Source organism: Panthera uncia, assembly GCF_023721935.1.
Source record: "Panthera uncia isolate 11264 chromosome A3 unlocalized genomic scaffold, Puncia_PCG_1.0 HiC_scaffold_11, whole genome shotgun sequence".
NCBI lineage: Eukaryota > Metazoa > Chordata > Mammalia > Carnivora > Felidae > Panthera > Panthera uncia.
Window position 1 is genome coordinate 29770700 of NW_026057578.1, and position 13240 is coordinate 29783939.

General features: G+C 36.4%; 1 protein-coding gene across 3 annotated transcripts in view; it reads right to left on the minus strand.

Moving 5' to 3' along the window:
* Positions 1-13240, minus strand: part of RNF24 (ring finger protein 24) — a 76291-nt gene that overhangs the window by 36441 nt on the left and 26610 nt on the right. The gene's annotated exons all lie outside the window — the stretch shown is intronic.

Below are 13240 nucleotides of genomic sequence, written 5' to 3' on the forward strand. Positions count from 1 at the left end.
GGGTTCGTATTCTTTACTCTTTCACTTAAAAAAAAAATTATTTACTTATTTGGAGAGACAGTGAGTGCATGCATGAGCAGGAGGGGCAGAAAGAGAAGGAGAGAGAGAATCCCAAGCAGGCTCTGCGCTGTCAGCCTACAGAGCCCAACATGGGGCTCAATCCCACGAACCATGAGATCATGATCTGAGCTGAGATGAAGTCAGATGCTCAACTGACTGAGCCACCCAGGTGCCCCATCTTAACTCTTTTCTAATACAGGCATTTACAGCTATAAATTCTCTCTCTAACCTCTGCTTTAACTAGGTCCCTTTAATTTTTTATAATTATCAAAGATCTATTTTTGGAGCAATAATTTAAAAAATAATTTATAGAATTTATAAAAAAACAAGTAGCAAATGATTATTACAAAAGTGATACCTTTGAATATAACTTTCAAAATTTTACTTTGTCACATTTTTTTTTTTTTTTTTTTTTTTGAGAAAGAGAGAGAGCGTGATTGGGGTCGGGGCAGAAAGAGAGGGAGACACAGAATCTGAAGCAGGCTCCAGGCTCTGAGCTGTCAGCACAGAGCCTGATACGGGCCTCGAACTCACAAACCATGAAATCATGACCTGAGCTGAAGTCAGACGCTTAACCAACTGAGCTACCCAGGTGCCCTTTGTCACAACTTCTTAAGAGGCATACCCTGCATATGCTTAAAAATTTTTGAGGTGAAATTCACATAACATAAAATTAACCATTTTAAAGTGAGCAATACCAGTGTTATTTAGTGTCTTCACAATGTTGTGCAACCATCACCTCTAAGTCTAAAACATTTCATTACTCTAAATTCAGAGACACCCTGTATCCATGAAACAATCATTCACTACACCTTCTCTACTCCTAGCCTTGGCAATCACCAGGCTATTTTCTCTTTCTATGGATTTACCAATTCTGGATATTTCATATATATAGCATCATTCAATAAATGACCTTAGTATCTGATTTCTTTCTTCGCATGTTTTTGAGGTTTTTACCCATATTGTAGCATGCATCAGTACTTCATTCCTTTTTATGGGTGAACAATATTCCATTGTATGTATATATTACAACTTGTTTATCCATTCATCCGTTGATGGACGTTTGGGTTCTTTCCACCTTTTGGTTACTGTGCTGCTATCAACCTTTGTATATAAGGATTTGCTTTAGCACCTGTTTTAGTTCTTTTATATATATTCCTAGAAGTGGTATTAGTGGGTCATATATATTTCTACATTTAACTTTTTGAGGAACCATCAAACTGTTTTCCACAATGGCTATACCACTTTACATTCCCAGCAGCAATGTACTTTCTTCATAATTCAACTTTCTTCATATTCTCAATAATATTTCTTATTTTCTGTGATTTTTATTTTTTAAAATATCCACTCTCATGGGCATAAAAGTGGCATTTCACTGTGATTTTGATGTACATTTCCCTAATGAGTAGTAACGTTAAACATCATTTTGTATGCTTATTTCACTTGTCTATATTCTTTGGAGAAAAGTCTGTTTAAGTCCTTTGCACATTTTTTAAAATGGACTGTCTTTTTGTTGCTAAGCTAATAAGAGTTCTTTCTGTATTCTGGATACTAAACCCTTAATAGACACATAATTTATAATTATTTTCTCCCATTATGTAGTTTGTCTTTTATGTTTTGATAATTTCCTTAAATGTACAAAAAGATTAAATTTTGGTGAAGTCAAATTCATCTTTTTTCTTTTGTGCCTCATGCTTTTGGTGTCATACCTAGGAATCTATTGCTAAATCTAAGATCATGTAAGTTTACCTCTATGATTTTCTTCTAAGAGTTTTCTAGTTTCAGTTCTTATATTTAAGTCACTGGTCCATTTTGAGTTAATTTTTATGTAGGATATGAGAAAGGGATCCAACTGTATTCTTTCGCATGTGAATATCCAGTTATCCTAGCATCATTTATTAGACTGTTCTTTCCATACTGGTCTTCACACTCTTGTCAAAAATCAACTGGCCATAGCTGGTTGGGATTCATTTCTGGACTCTCAAATCTATTCCATTGGTTTATACCAGTACCACATTGCTGTGATTACTGTAGCTTCATAGTAAGTTTTGAACTGGAAGTGTTGTTTTCCAACTCCGTTCTTTGTCAAAACTGTTTTGGTTTTTTAATTTTTTTATTTAAAAAAAATTTTTTTTTTTAGCTTTTATTTATTTTTGAGAGAGAGAGAGACAAAGCATGAACGGGGGAGGGTCAGAGTGAGGGAGACACAGAATCCGAAACAGGCTCCAGGCTCTGAGCTGTCAGCACAGAGCCCGACGCGGGGCTCGAACTCACGGACCGCGAGATCATGACCTGGGCCGAAGTCGGCCGCTTAACCGACTGAGCCACCCAGGCGCCCCAAAACCGTTTTGGTTTTGGGGGCCCCTTACAATTCCATAAGAATTTGTGGACTGGCTTTTCCATTTATGCAAAAAAAATGATTGAAATTTTTATAGAAATTACACGGACTCTATAGATTGCTTTAGGTAATCAATCCATTATTTTGGTTATTGTATTTTCATTTTCATCCAGTTCAAATGTTTTCTAATTTTGTGTTTTCTTTACCCATGGGCCATGTAGAAATATAGTATTAATTCCAAATATTTGTGGGTTTCCCAAATTTCCTTCTTTTGGTGATATCTAATTTAATTCCATCATGATCAGAGAACACATCTTGTCAGGTTTCACTCCTTTTAAATTTATAGAGACTTGTTTTATGACCTAGCACAAAGTTTCCACTAAAGTTTAGTGGAACATAGTCATGCTCATTCATTGATGTTTTGTCCATGGCTGCTTTTGAGTTAAAACAGCAGAGTTGAGGCTGTGACAGAGACAATTCAGGTAATAAGTCTAAAATACTATGTGACCCTTTAAGAAAATTTTAACCGGGGCGCCTGGGTGGCGCAGTCAGTTAAGCGTCCGACTTCAGCCAGGTCACGATCTCGCGGTCCGTGAGTTCGAGCCCCACATCAGGCTCTGGGCTGATGGCTCGGAGCCTGGAGCCTGTTTCCGATTCTGTGTCTCCCTCTCTCTCTGCCCCTCCCCCGTTCATGCTCTGTCTCTCTCTGTCCCAAAAATAAAAAATAAAAAACGTTGAAAAAAAAAAATTTTTAACCAACACCTGGTAGCATATGGTCTATTTTGGAGGTTATTCCATGTGTGCTGAAGAACAATTGGTATTCTGCTGTCATTAGGTAGAGTATTCTATAAATGCCTGTTAAGTCAAGTTGGTTGATAGTGTTGGTTCAACTTTCATAGATCTTTGGTGATTTTTGGTGTAACTGTTCTACCCATTATTGAGAGTGAGGTCTTAAAATTTTCAATTCTTATTGTTGAATTACCTATTTTCCCCTTTAATTTTACCAGTTTTGCTTTGTGTATTTTGGGGCTCAGCTGTTAGGTGGGTATTTGTTTTTAACTGTTATATCTTCCTGATAAATTGATCATTTTATTATGAAATGTCTTTGTCTCATAATTTTTTTAAAAGTCTATCTTGTCTGTTGTTGGCATAGCCACTCTAGCTCTCTTATGCATATTCTTTGCAAGATTTCTCTTTTCCCATCATTTTCTGTCTTTGAATTTGGTGTGTCTCTTGTGACAGAATACTATTGGACCTTTTTTTAATCCAGTCAGCCAATGTCTGCCTTTTAGTTGAAGTAATCTAGTCACATTCAATGTTATTATTGCTATGCTTGGGTTTATGTGCCATTTTGCTATTTGTTTTCCATATATCTCATGTCTTTTTTCTGACCTTTTTTGTATTGAGTGGATATTTTCTAATGTACCATTTTAATTCCTTTTTTGAATTTTAAAATATTTTTCCCTAATTGAGAACTTATTGACATAATTGTAGATTCATATGTAGTTGTAAAAAATAATAGATCCTTTGTATATTTTGCCAAGTGTCCCACAGTGCTAACATTTTACAGTATAAATCATAACTATACAGGGCGCCTGGGTGGCTCAGTCAGTTAGGTGCTTGACTTCAGCTCAGATCATGATCTCGCAGTTTGTGAGTTTAAGCCCCCATTGTGCTCTGTGCTGACAACTCAGAGCCTGGAGCCTGCTTCGGATTCTGTGTCTCCCTCTGTCTGCCACTCCCCTGCTTGCGCTCGGTCTCTCTCTCTTTCTCGCTCAAAAATAAACATTAAAAAATCATAACTATATATTAGTTATATTTATAATGATAACATCACAAACGGGATAGCCATTGATATAACAAAGCTTACTCAGATTTCCTCAGTTTTCCTTATGCTTGTTCCTGCATGCATGCATGTGTGTATCTACCACCACAGAGAAGAATACTGAACAGTTCGAACACCAGAAGGATTCTTTCATGACAACACACTACTGCCCTTCACTCTCAGGACCTAACCTCTGGCAATGACCAGTATGTCCTCCATGTCTAAGATGCTGTCATTTCAAAATTGATACATAAATGGAATAATTATGGAACTTTTTAGAGCTAGCTTTTAGCTTTTTCCACTCAGCCTAATTCTCTGGAGATTCAGGTAGGTTATTGCATGTATAGTTTGTTCCTTTTTATTCCACAGTTATGTATGTACCACAGTTTGTTTAGTCATTCATCTGCTGAAGGACATCTGGGTTGTTTCCAGTTTTGGCTATTACAAAAAAATCTGCTATGAACATTTGGGTACAACACACTTCTAAAATCCGTGGGTCAAAAGAGGTCTCAAAGGATACTTACAAAAAAATACAGTAAAGTTGACTGAAAATGGAAATACAATACATCAACATTTGTGGGACACAGATCAAGCAGTACCTAGAGGGAAATTCATACCACTAAAATGTATAACATTAGAATAGGAGAATTTCTTTTTTTTTAAATTTTTTTTTTCAACGTTTTTTATTTATTTTTGGCACAGAGAGAGACAGAGCATGAACGGGGGAGGGGCAGAGAGAGAGGGAGACACAGAATCGGAAACAGGCTCCAGGCTCTGAGCCATCAGCCCAGAGCCTGACGCGGGGCTCGAACTCACGGACCGCGAGATCGTGACCTGGCTGAAGTCGGACGCTCAGCCGCCTGACGCGGGGCTCGAACTCACGGACCGCGAGATCGTGACCTGGCTGAAGTCGGACGCTCAGCCGACTGCGCCACCCAGGCGCCCCTAGAATAGGAGAATTTCAAATCAATCTAAACTCCACATCAAGACTCTAGAAAACGAGCAAAATAAACCCAACTTAAACAGAAAGAAGGAAATAAAGAGCAGAAATCAATGAATTAAAAAAAGGAAAATGATCTAGAAAACCAATGAAACAAAAAGCCAAGACTGTTCTTTGAAACGATCAATAAGGGGCGCCTGGGTGGCTCAGTCGGTTGAGCGTCCGACTTCGGCTCAGGTCATGATCTCGTGGTCCGTGGGTTCGAGCCCCGCATCGGGCTCTGTGCTTAGAGCCTGGAGCCTGTTTCAGATTCTGTGTCTCCCTCTTTCTCTGACCCTCCCCTGTTCATGCTCTCTCTCTGTCTCAAAAATAAATAAATGTTTAAAAAAAAAAAAAGAAAAGAAACGATCAATAAAACTGACAAACCTGTAGCAAGGATTAAAAAAAAAAAAAGGCACAAATTACCAATATTAAAAATTAAACAGGAGGTATCACTACAGATCCTGCAGCCATCAAAAGGATTAGGGCATACACACATAAATTTAACAACCTAAATAAAAAAGACCAATTCCTCAAAAAACACAAACTACCATAACTCTAATATAAAGTAATTTGAATAGCTTTGTAACTTTTAACAGTTGAGTGTGTCATTCAAAAATACACAAAAAAGAAAGCTCCAGGCCCATATGATTTTACCTGAGAATTCTACCAAATGTTTAAAGAAGAATTAAAACCAATTATTGAAGATCTCTTGTGGAAAACAGGAGGAAATACTTTCTAATTAATTTTTTGAAGCTAGTATTACCCTGGTTGCCAAAGCAGATAAGGACAGTATCTCATGAACATAAACATAAAAATTCTCAACAGAATTTAGCAACTAGAATTCAGCAATATATAAAAAGAATTTTATATCAGGACCAAGTGGAGCTTATTCCAAGGATGTAAAGCTGGCTTAATATTTTTTTTAAAAAATCAATGCAATCACTATATTAAACAGCTAAAGGATACAAAAAATCATATAACCATAATAATTAATGCAAAAAAAAGCATCTGACAAAATTCAACACCAATTCAATATAAAAACCCCCAGAAATACAGGATTAGAAGGGAACTTCCTTGACTTGATAAAAAGCATCTACAAAAAATAACAACAAAAAAATCAAACACAAAAATACATGTGTTAAAATGTAGTGAGCCACAAATGGGATGTATAGCTTTCATGACTAGGAGGGAAGACTATGAAGCAAAGAAAACTGGATCATTTTAGTAAAATCTGAGAAGGAACAAAAGTTGTATGTGTGGGGGAGTAGTCATAAGAAAGCAAATGAAGGAAATATAAAATAAAATGGTAGGAACAAGATCTAAAGTTAATTATGAGGAAAATAAATGGTTTAAATCCCCTTAATAAAAAAGAGACTCTAAGACTACATAAAAACAATAATCAGTTATATGCTGTTTATAAGAAAATACTTAAGACAATTCTAAGAATTTTCTAAATGAGGATGGTGATAGGAAAAATGAGCAAAAATATTTCAGGTAAATATTGTATAAGTGCCAATTTCAAACAAGTAGAAATGAAGGCAGAAACAGGTTACATGGAACAATGATGCTTTATGATTAAAAAATTAGAGGTATATATAACCAAATAAGACATATAGACATAAACCTTTACTTAACACAGCATCCAAATACAGAAGGTTATTAGAAACACACTAAGAATTTGGTAAAAATATAACCATGGTGCAGCCTAAAGAGAGAGAGAGAGAGAGAGAGAGAGAGAGAGAGAATATAAACAATACCATTAACAAACAATAAATATACATTTAGAACTTTGTATCTTACAGAGAAAACACATTCTTTTCAAATGACTCTGGAACATCTACATTTAGATAAACTGTTTATTATAAGGAACATTTAAAAGACCACATTCTGTGCCCACAATGCAATAAAATTAACTCAACAGTAAAAAGATAAACAAAAGAAAACTAACTACTTGGGAATTCAAAAAATAATCTTTGAAATGACTTGGGTCCAAGAGGTAATCAAAATAAATTATAGACCATTTAGAAATTAATCACATTGGAGGAAAAAGCCTTGTACTAAGAGAAAAATTCATAATCTTCAATCTTGTATTACCAATCTTTATGAAAATAAATGAGCAAAAGAATTCACTTTAGAAGCTAGGGAAAGAGTAAATCAAACAGAATAAACTAGAAGAATGTATTAATAAAGGTCAAACAGAAATAGATGGGTTAAAACAAACAAAAAATTCCACAGGGGAACTGAAATCAACCAACTAACCAATAAAATACTAAGAATGTGAAAAAGATAAAAACTAGTGTTATGCTGACATTTAAAAAAATATCTTATAAGAGAATTCATTTATAAATGTATGATTTTATAGGAATATATAGAATTTTATAGGAATAGGAACCAAACTGGCTCAAGAAGAAATCTTGAAAATATACAACTGTGTCTTCATAAAAAGGTCCAGACACTGATGGCAATGGAGGTGGAACTCCATCTAAACTTGTACAGATAATTCCACTACCAAAAAAACTGACCCAGAGTACAGAAACAAAGAAAAAACAAAAAAGGTAGAGAGCATCCCAACATCTTTAAGCAGGTAAGCATAATCACGAAACCAAAACTAAAACTATACAGTGGAGTTCACAAACTTGAGGCTTATGCGCTAAATCTGGGCTTGTGAATATGTTTTGTTTGGCATATACAAAGTTTTAAAAATTGAGATTAACAGTTTAAATTTGGGAGATATACAATTTGTGGGGCACCTGGGTGGCTCTGTAGATTAAACATCTGATTCTTGATTTTGGTTCAGGTCACGATCTCACAATTAGTGAATTGGCGTCCCAAATTGGGACTCTGTGCTGACAGTGTGAAGCCTCCTTGGGATTCTCTCTCTCCCTCTCTCTGCTCCATATATATATATATATATGTGTGTGTGTGTGTGTGTGTGTGTGTGTGTGTGTGTGTGTATGTATATATATACATATATACATATATATATACACACATATGTATGTATGTGTATATATATATATATATATATATATATATATATATATACAATTTGCAATGTCCAGCTTTACATGGAAAAAGATCAGAAGATCTAATAATTTTGGGCTTCATTCTTGCAGGGCAAAATTGCTCAGTGGTCTTGGGGCCTCCAAGCTGCTATGTTGCTGTGCAACTGGGAGGTGAGGAGGGGACATTCTTACATAGTAGGGTAAAGTGCACCCCTGGGCTAAGTCACTATGCTCTCATTTATCACAATTTCCACTATCCCCTAATACTCCCTAACTCTGAACCAAATGTCAGTAGGTCACTTGTACTTATCCTGTTACTTTTCTCAAAGTAGATAAATATTTCTACCTCTATCAAAAGAAAGAAAGAAAGAAAGAAAGAAAGAAAGAAAGAAAGAAAGAAAGAAAGAAAAAGGAAGGAAGGAAGGAAGGAAGGAAGGAAGGAAGGAAGGAAGAAATCAAGGACTGTATGATTTTGTTTTCTACCCAAGTGTACTTGAGTGATTCAATTTTCTGCCTGGCCCTATTGCCACCAAGTTTGTTGCCTTTCCCTTATGATTTCTATCTTTGATTTTCCCACATCAGATAATAGAAATTCTCACCTATATTCTTTCTTAATACCTACATGGTATTTAACCCATCTAGAAACTATTGCGTGGAAAAAAGGCCTAAAATTGTTTTTCCAAATGGTTAGTCATCTATTGCAAAAGCATCTGTAAAGCTCTTTCTCCACTGTCTTAAAATTCTACCTTTTTCAGAGTCACTTTTTACATATGTCTGGGTCTGTTCCTGGATTCTGCAGTCCCTTCACTTTTTTCTATCTATGATAATGGCCTGCACCAGCATGCAATGTTTTGTTTTAATATAGCTTTATCATACCAATAATTAATACATGATAGGGCAATATTTCCATTATTACTCTTCTTTTTTAATGTTTTCAGTAAGTCTTTATGTATTATTATTATTATTATTATTATTATTATTATTTGAGAGAGCACATGCATGCATATGGGAGAGGGGCTGAGGAAGACAGAGAATCCTTAGCAGGTTCCATACTCAGAGTACGGAGCCCAACATGGGGCCCTATCCCATGACCCTAGGATCACGACCCGAGCTGATACCAAGAGTTAGATGCTCAACGACTGGGCCACCCAGGTACTCCTCAAGGCTTTCTTATACCATTTTTTTTTTTTTTCAGATAAACAAAAGATATCCTGTTGGGAAGTTGACTGAAAGTATATTAAATTTATAGCTTACTTCAGGGAACTTATTTTTCATTTATTCTAGTTTCATTTTATGCCTTTCAGTAGACTTTATAGCTATATTCATACAGGTTTTATACTTTCCTTTAGTTTATTCCTAGTTATTACATGTACTTTTGCTGTTATTATGAATGGGATCTTTTCTTCCATTATGTTTTCTAAGCTGGTTATTCCTGGCATAGAGAAAAGCTACTGCTTTTTGTATATTTACTTTGGAGCCTAACATGGAAAAATTTTTTAGGGTAGGTGTGACTAAATGCCTACATAAAAATAATCTTAATAAAGCACTCACAGCTCTGAGCAGTGAGACCCCAAGAACAACTAGCTACAAAACATACACCAAGGCAAATGAACATAGTGACTTTCAATCAGGCTTTTTACTTATATATCACCTAAAATAATTGTTATAAATATATTCTCACCAAATATAACTTTACTTTGAACTAGGTGATCTCTGGCTCATTGTTCTGACAATAAAACAGAAAATTTACAAGTTGTCTCTCAAGACCCTGCCCAAATGGTACAGTGCCCAAACAGTATGTGCTTTAGAAGATGCAATCTTTTTGTCTCCTAAGCATAACCAAAGATGGTCTCAGGAATGAATTACAAATATAAGAAAACCAAGATACATCCTTGTTTGTTTAGCTAGAGCATAGGAAAACAACTGCAGAAGAGATTATTCTCTCAGACCTGTGACTGACGTTCAGCTGATGAGCCACAGTGTGGCCTTACTAGGCTGGCCAGGACCTGGCTCTACTGCAATAACTTGAGCCTGAAAGAATTAGATGGCAGGTTCTATGTCTCTATTAATAGTCAGGAGCAGATGTGGAGCCTCTGCAGCTCAGTCCAAGCTGACTGTTCTCTACTTTGTCAGAGGCCAATAAAACCACAACACATCTATTATGAGTTGGATTTGGTATATTTCACTACTAAAGAATACAGGAATTTGAATGTGTGCATCTCTGGAAGGATGCCTAAGAAATTGATAACATGAGCTGCTTTTGGTGAGGGGATGAGGTATCTAGGAGGACAGAGTCTTCATTATAGAATTTTCTGCATCTTTTTAATTTTTTGTATTTAAAGTAAAAGAAAAAATCCAGTGATGTATCTGACTAGTATTTGTCTATGTCTATAAAAGCTGGTAGAGCCAATGGTATTAAAAGATTTAATGTTTATTTTTGAGAGAGAGAGGAGCACAGAGTGCAAGTGGGGGAGGGGCAGAGAGAGAGGGGGAGACAGAATCTGAAGCAGGCTCCCTCTGAGCTGTCAGCACAGAGCTCTGCGCAGAGCTCGAACTCACAAATGGTGAGATCATGACCTCGGCCGAAGTCGGACGCTTAACCGAATGAGCCACCCAGGCTTCCCTGGTATTAAAGGATTTAAAGGGAGCAAGTATTAGAAGTCCATTTGTATAGAAGCATAAAGTATATGTACAGAATTAAGCATACATTTCCTGCCATATCTACAGTGCACCAGTGAATGTCAAGCATTTAGGTCCCCCAGAAAGCATCCCTATACCACGTTAGAATACTTCCAAGTTTAGCAGAGAAACACTGCTTAAAATCACTTACACTCCTTGATTCTAAATCTATTCTAATGTACCAAAGTTATACAGTAATTTTAATTCCGTTTCCCCCATGTGACTTACATAAGAGAAAGTACAAAAGTTTTACTCATGCCTAGTCAACACTTGAGTTCACCTGAAAATTCCTTTTTTTTTTTAACAAAAAACTTTTTAAGTTTATTCATTTATTGAGAGAGAAAGAACAAGAAAGGGAGGGTCAGAGAGAGCGGGGGAGAGAGAGAATCCCAAGCACTCGACGCTGTCAGCACAGAGCTGGATATGGGGCTCAAACTGTGAGATCATGACCTGAGCTGAAACCAAGAGTTGGATGCTTAACCAACTGAGCCACCCAGGTGCCCCTGGTTCACCTGAAAATTCTATTTCTCATGATAAGTCTGTAAATTGACAGTCTTCTGAGCTTTGGTCAACAAGATTTTCCTAGGCCCTGGTTATCCTTGAGTATAGTTAGGGTTGCATTTCCATATGTGCAGAGGCCCAAACCCCAGAATGCAGAACCTCAGGTAGAGGTCATGCCCTGAGGTGCTTTGTGCCTGAGTACCTAAGCTGCTCCTCTTAGATGGTACCACCAACTCACTTCCTTCAAAGTGCTCCAGTCTATCACTTTCAGAAATTCCCTCTGCATTCCCAGTCTTTTATAATTTCCTCTGGTACTGGGCTATTGGAGATTCTAAGATATCAGGGCTCAAAAATCTTTCATCTTCAAAAGGCAGACAACTAGACAAGATAATTGGTTGGTATTCTGTAAATATTTCTCTAAATGCATCTTGTGTTATCTGAGTTACAAGTCTAAGGTCATTTTTATCTTTCATCCTCCAGAGGATAGTTATTTCCAGTGTTAAACTGGTAAGTAGGTATGTGAGTATACTGTCTTTAAGTGTCAAATCTGGAAAATAAGTACATGCCAAACTCTCAACCTGGAGGCAAAGGTTGGTTTTTCTCTACAATAACTTCAGTTTTTCCTTTACTGAAACTTCTTCCTATTTATAACACTCCCCCCCCCCCATTATTTGGAGGAGAGTTGCAGGAGCAAAAAACTAGGTATACAGGATTTGTTATAACCTATTTGTCTATTCCATGAATTTTAACCTGAATCTTTCCATTTAGCCTTAATTTTATTGACCACTCCACTATTCTTTAAAAAAAATGTTTTAATATTTATTTTTGAGAGAGAGAGAGAAAGAGAGAGACAGAGTGCAAGCGGGGGAGGGCAGAGAGAGGGAGACACAGAATCCGAAGTAGGCTTCAGGCTCTGAGCCGTCAGCACAGAGCCCGATGCAGGGCTCGAACTCACCAACTGTGAGATCAAGACCTGAGCTGAATCAGATGCTCAACCCGCTCAATCCACTGAGCCACTAGGTGCCCTGACCACTCCACTATCCTGATAAGATTTTTTTCCCCTTAAGGGATGTACATTTTTTAAAAAAATATTTTTACCACGGTGCTTCAAGGTGGTTTTTTTTTTTAATTCTAACTAGTTCTTTTTAATAGTCTTTGTGTCTTTTACTCTTTTCAGTCCTATTATTGACAATTCCATTCCTTCTACATTTCAGTTTTTTTTTTTTTCCTGCTTCTTCTATTACCATTGTTTTCTCTGGTTTTGTACACAGCTTTTCTCTTTGTTGGTATTGCCCAAGTTCTAAAATCAAGGCTGTGGTGCTACCTTTGCTCGCCACAACTGAATTCTGTCTTCTTATACATTTTATATTTCAGATGTTTGTTATTTTGGTGGGTCTCTTTTTACTCTGTCATATTCCCAGTAATTATTCTGTGTTGGCTCCATAAAGACTTTCTCTCCATTTTTGTGTAAAGTCTCTATATTCAGTTTAAATCATTCCATCAGATTTTTATGAGACTTCACTTTGATGATGGTGAGGTATTCAAATTTGATGTCTTGTATTCCTTTCTGACCTCTGTCCTAAGCACAACCATACATACAATATAATTTCACAAATAATCCGCTTATCAGCACTTAATGACCAACTTCTATTTAATTCAGTCTTGTGATTCAGTCTTGTGATTAAGGACGGAACTCTTAAAAGAGTATGGATTGTAGGAAAAAGAGCAGAATAATGCTGAGATAGGAGTACAAAATGAGAAGTTGTAAAGAAGGAAAATACTCTCAGGTTGAACTTTACATCATAATTACAAAGGCAGTACAAAGAAATGAGATGTAATGAGCAGTTCTC